At 42.2% G+C, this 6,181-nt stretch overlaps 1 long non-coding RNA gene across 1 annotated transcript; it reads right to left on the reverse strand.

Annotated features, from left to right (window-relative positions):
* Positions 1 to 3,660: 3,660 nt before the first annotated feature.
* On the reverse strand, positions 3,661 to 5,924 carry LOC117152784 (uncharacterized). The gene is made up of 2 exons (XR_004463342.1): positions 4,920 to 5,924; positions 3,661 to 4,407 (listed from the first exon to the last, which is right to left on the reverse strand). It is a non-coding gene; the product is annotated as an uncharacterized LOC117152784 (long non-coding RNA).
* Positions 5,925 to 6,181: the final 257 nt, after the last annotated feature.

The raw sequence follows: 6,181 nt of genomic DNA on the forward strand, positions 1-6,181 counted from the left end.
GACCCTGAGACTGTTTGTCAGTGAGTCAGCGACTGTTTTTTCCTTTTTTACAGTTCGATTGTGATTGTGCTTGTTTGTTAAAGAGCTGCTGACAGTATGACTGTATGTGGAACCACATGTATGTGGAACATGTGTGGACCTGAATCCAGGGCCCTGATGGGGCCAGTATTTCCCTGAATACACACTGGACAATGGGTTTTACACTGAGCTGGCTGAGATGGATCTGCAACTGTCAGCAGGAAGTTTCTGAAATAGCCCAGATTTGGTAGAAACTGGTGTTTTGTGGCTGTTTTGTAGACTTAAGCAGAAGTAAGGTCTGATAGTGGATGTGGGACTGACGGCATCAGGATCAGTTTTCAGGGTTTCACTTTCTGAGTCATGATCCCTCTGGTAAACTATAAAACATACATATAAAAAAGAAAAACATACCCATTATAAACACAAGTGTTTACAATGGAAACAACTATAGTAACTACTTCACAGTCAGAAGAGTCACCACTATATTTCAAAACACACACATTTTTAATTTCCTCCTATGCTTCAAATCTCTTTGTGTACAAACCAAACCAACAGCCAGCAGCAGACAATGTGGTCTGCAGAGAGGATCATCAGGGCTGATCTTCCCATCTCTGCAGACCCCTCACCCCTTGGACTCAAACTGCTCAGACTCCTCCCTCTGGTGGGCCCTACAGAGCACTGTACACCAAGACCACCCAGCACAGAGACGGTTTCTTCCCCAGGCTGTCACTGATGAACTCTAAGGTCATAGGGTGGAGGAATAACCACTGTACAATAGTCCCTGTGTGCATATTTGCACATCTGTCCCTTTATAGTTAAATCCAATAGGCCACATATTGTCTTTATGTTCATTCCTGTAAATATAGAGCTCAGTGAGTTTGTTTACACACACTTGGCCAATAAAGCTGATTCTGACAGTCAACAACAATCTCTGTTTCTAGTTTGACTTCTTTAGACATAAGAAGAACTTGTCAGCTCATCAGAAAACACAGCTGTTGGTTTGTAAAGTTACTGAGCCAAATATTCAAATCAAACTGTGTTGAGGAAAAACATTTTGAGAAAAGAGGCTTCAGAACCAAAAAGTTTCTGTTGAACTGGAGTTTGTGGAAATATGTGACTCCATGTCCATTGTTTAGTAACTGGCTCTCTGAACCCCGTGGATTTTACATGAAGAGTTTTTCACAGAGCAGAGACTGAAGCAGAGACAGTGACTATCAGTCAGTTATGCAAATAAAATGGTTTGGCTGTTGCCGTGGTAACCATGAGGACACTGAAGGACCTACCATAAAAAGTCTTCGTATGTAGGTTTCAGCAGAGAGACATTTATGTTGTTATGGACAGTAACAGCTGCACTTGTGCTTTAGAGAGCTAGAATAACAAAACACTATCAGGACATTTCTATTTCTATTTCTGGGAAGAATTATTTAAAGCAGCATTTAGACCACCAAACATTTTACACTGGTCTTTAAACAGAGTTCACTTCACCTGCTCAGGTTTTTCTAAATCCACCTGCCTGGTAAAAGCCTTTAGATCGTAAAGTACCAGACCTTTGGAACCTGATGGACCTTTGACCCCTGGGACGTGGTTTAGAAGGAAGGCTCATATGTTTGTTCAGCTCTTTCTGTCAGGACCCTCATAAAACACACACCCATAAATGTTTTGTTCACTCGCAGCTTTCACTTGTCACTTACCCTAACCTAACACAAAGTGCTGACACCCCAAGTGGCTCTGACAAAGTGAGGATCAACCCTAAGGTCCTCTCTGCCATAGTACTGGTCCTCACAAAAAACTGGAACAGAACTGAATCAGAGTAAAAACACAAACATCTGTTTTTGTGTCTTTAAATTAAAGGGTTTTACATCTGTTTTTAAAAGGAGTTCACTTCATCTGATCAGGTTTTTCTAAATCCACCTGCCTGGTAAAAGCCTTTAGATCATAAAGTACCAGACCTTTGGAACCTGATGGACCTTTGACCCCTGGGACGTGGTTTAGAGGGAAGTTTCTGAGAGGGAAACACTGACTGTTCAGGTCAGTCCCAGTCACATTAAACACACACAGATGTGAGGTCCCTGGTAAAACCTTCCCTGGTCCCTCAGCCTGACCTCAGTCTAACTCTGGCCTTAACCTGAACCAAAGTGCTAACACTCAGACTCTGTGACAGGAAGAGAACAACATTGGATCAACACTCACCTGCCTCAGCCACGTCTCCTCCTTCTGCTCTGTCGTCTCTAAATGGAGTCTGAACGCCTGTTCTCAGGTACCTGGGTCACCTGATCCCTGTGGCTCCGCCCCTGCTGACCAATCAGGGCTGGCTTACTGGCTCACAAACACATTTCATCAACATGGACTCAAACATGACACATCTGGATTTGAGGCCCACGTGACCTCACTGAGTTCAGCTCATGGCTCATTGTCCCAGTACTTATTCCAATTAGCAGGAGATCCTTAAGCTGAACAACAGAAATGAGTCCAACAATAAACATGCAACACAATATCAGTGGATGACTGTCTCTCCGCCTCATACAGGTTAGCTGCTAGAGATGCTCTGGGCAGTAGGTTTTCATCAGTCTTGTGCAGACAGCCTTCCTGTGCCAATATGTTAGGTATTCCTTTTCAATAATTGTACAGTCCCCAAAGGAAAACTGAATGCAACTTTCTGGTACGATTTGGCAAGTCTATTGGCAAAGTTTAGAGTTAAATGAGTTCAACTCTTTACAAATGAACATTACAGCTGTATAATAAAGGTTACCTAAATAAAGGTTGTACCAGTTATATGTGTGGAATTTATATGGTTGAAACAAAGGCATGAGAAAAAGATATAGTGTATGCAGAACTTGACTGTCGGGTCCTCCACATGTATGGCCTCCTGATCTGTCAGACCGATCAGGCATCTTTTTATAGGATAATTGAGCCGGTTGTTCGCCTAATATGTGCAAATAAAAACCTTTACAGTAGAAATTGCTTTGAAATGACCAAACTTTAAGAAAGCACACAAACAAAGGAAAACACACCTCTGGCCAGACTCTCTCAATATGATGGTTCTGTAGAAAGACTGTTAAGACTTTAGTCTGAGGTTTAAAGTAAGACAGACTGAAAGGCAGAATGGTAAGTAGTAGATTAAACAACTAGGTAAGAGGCCTATTAAACAGGTATTTTGCCTGTTTCCCTTAAAGACAGTTACCAATATTGTTCAGGGAACCTGTAGCCCTAATGCTCACTTAGTGCATAACTTTACTGTATGAGAACACACATTATAGCAGTCATAGGCTTGCAAAGTCCCATGAGTCATTGGGAACATGGTTTGAAAATTTATAAAGACTGGTGGTGAAAATGTTTGCCTACCAAGTTGAAGGTGTTTGAGGGAATGGTTGGTCCAGTCTGGTACCTAAAATGCTTGAAGCATACAACATGCACAAGCCTCCATTCACATTTTGTGTTGAAATAATTTATAAATATTATCACTTTTCTGCTCTGGGACTTGACACTTGAAGGTAATGGGACCAATTTGGAATTTCAAAAGCAGTTCAGTTTCTCCCACTGTTCTTATCGTGATGTAAGACAGGCCCATAAAAACTCTGTACTGTAACTGACTGTAGATGAGAATTAAGTTTTTGCATTAAAACAGGAAAAAAAAGTCAACACTTCACTCTTTGCTGTGTTTTTATTATTGGCTCACTAACTTCTGATAAACAGAACAGGACTGGGTATACATACGTGCTACACTTACCAACAGAACGGGTAGCCTAAAGCTTTGCCTAAAGTTAGCCTGAAGTTCTGTACACAAGCACATTTTGGTGCACTGGACTCATCAGCCGACACTGTAAACCAAACCAAAGAAACCTGACTTGGTGTGCAACTTCAGGTGTCCTTGAAGAAAATGGTGAACTGCAAACTGGAACTGATGTTTTTAGTGGACTACTTCATCCTTGTACAAACACCAACTTTACATTTAACAGTACACTTATGTGGCCAGGTGGGCCCACAGGTGACTGTGTGGATGCTGCCTCAGTGTAGTGCTTTGCCAACAGGCTGTCTCCTCTTCAGGTGCTCTTCCTCTCTGTCTATGCATCCTCTATGTTGCTGTATGTGGATTTTGAAGAGTCCTCTTATCAAACACCCTCTGCCAGGAGCAGTACCTCACCAGAACTTCGGGTCATGTAATGGACTTGTTAAAATCCAGGACTCAATAAGTTCAGTGAAAGCAGCTTGATGGACCTGGTGCTGCCCCCTGATCAGCTCTAGCTGTGTTTCATCTCATCCTCACACTGTCGCTCAAATACCATCTGCAGTCTTGTCTTGGGGTACGTGACCTTCACTGCTGACAAAGCTGGACTCTCAACACCGGTGGTACATGCACGTTGAAGGGCTGCAGGCACTGGAACCCATGACCTGAGAAAAGTAGAGGTCAAACAGCAAAATGTGTCAGAAAAACAAACAACCACCTAACATTATACACATGGCATCAGTGCAACATAAAAACCTGTGTCAGTACGGTGCAGCCATTAAAACTGTTCAGTGCCTGTAGCTTTAATAAATTAAAAGACAGCAGAACAGTTTTAGATGAACACAGGCCTCATGGCAGCTGAAGTCTGGGCTGACTGAAACAGACTGTGTGTGGGATCAACTCAAGTCAAAGACTCAAGTATTTACAAAAGTCCTGATGATAATGAGCCGCAGTGGTGGAAAGTAACATTTACTTTGTACTTAAGTACAAAAAGTAACAGCTTCAAAACATGAACATTTGTACTTTTCCTCAAGTAACATTTTAATGAAGGACTCTAACTTGTAGCAGAGTATTTCTACACTGTGATATTATTACTTTAAGTGTCCCGAGTATTTTTCCTCCACTGATGAGCAGCTAAACAGGCAGGATAAAGCTAACAGCTAACTGGCTAACGTACCTTAACACGGGCTCGGTGTGTGTCAGCACCGTGTAGACTCACACTGTCCGTGTCCGTCCGAGGATTGAAAATGTTTGGGTTCTGGTTCATTAAAAGTCTCCGTGTGTGTCCCGAGACCAGCTGCTGGTGGAAGAGTCCAGGAGTTAGACTGTTGTCATAAAATCATCAGGGCTTTTACTGTGAAAGTCCCAGTGACTGGCCCCGCCCCCTGACTTCCTCTATCCTTATTTCATTGTCTAAGGTTGGACTTGGATATTGAGAACACGTGACAACCGTTTGAGTGACACCAAGTTACTCCAAGAAACTACAGCGTAAAAAGGCATTAAACAAAGTCTGTTTCACATATGAATAATGAATTGCACTTCATGCACGGACCGTTTAGAAGCCACAGGTTTTGAATCTTGTATTGCAGCTCTTAGAGCCAAATGGCTTAAAGGTTGTATGTCCCAGCCTCAATCAATATGGTCCCACATTCCCAGTAGTTTGTTTAATAAGGTTGGAGGGATTGATTTTCTGCTTAAATGTGATTTTGAGATCCCAAACATTCCTGTCAAATTATCTAATTTCCACAAACAGGCCCTTAATTTTGGCCGTCATGTTTTACAGTATTATAAAAGTACAGTGTTGTTTTGCTTTATGTAACTTTAAGGACACGGGCCTAGCTAGTTCCTTTTCCGGCCACATGCCCCAGTCAAATGTCCACCCTGGGTCTGACGAGCTTCTGTATTTGGCAGTGTTTTCATTTAGACTAACGACAATGAGGAGGAGGTTTTTAATCCACAATGTCAAAGAGGCGCAGTTTGATCACATGGCTCATAACCACGTGCCCCCGCCCCCAATGAACTATGGTTCTTTTTTTACTGTTCTCACTCCTGTAATTGGACATCAGAACATTTTTCAGTTCCTACAGCACATTTCACATGTTCAACAGACATTCTAGAGGAACATGAATAGTTGTAAATAAGTAGTTGTTTGGTGGTGGGTGGGTGCATGGGTTGGGAGACATGGGGGGGGCGTCATGTTTTACAGTATTATAAAAGTACAGTGTTGTAAAACATGACGGCCAAGTGTTTAAACAATAATAAATGGAAAACGCACCTTCAGATCTCCCACCCTGCAACCCCCCCCCATGTCTCCCAACGTTGTATGACACTTTGATCAAGTGAATAAATGTAACAGAACATTGTTAGAACATATTAGCACATGAGAACAATCATCAGAGGACGCTCATTCTGTTGCAATTCAACACTATAAGCTGCGTC

The sequence above is a fragment of the Mastacembelus armatus genome, chromosome 20, assembly GCF_900324485.2.
Source record: "Mastacembelus armatus chromosome 20, fMasArm1.2, whole genome shotgun sequence".
In the NCBI taxonomy this organism is placed as follows: domain Eukaryota; kingdom Metazoa; phylum Chordata; class Actinopteri; order Synbranchiformes; family Mastacembelidae; genus Mastacembelus; species Mastacembelus armatus.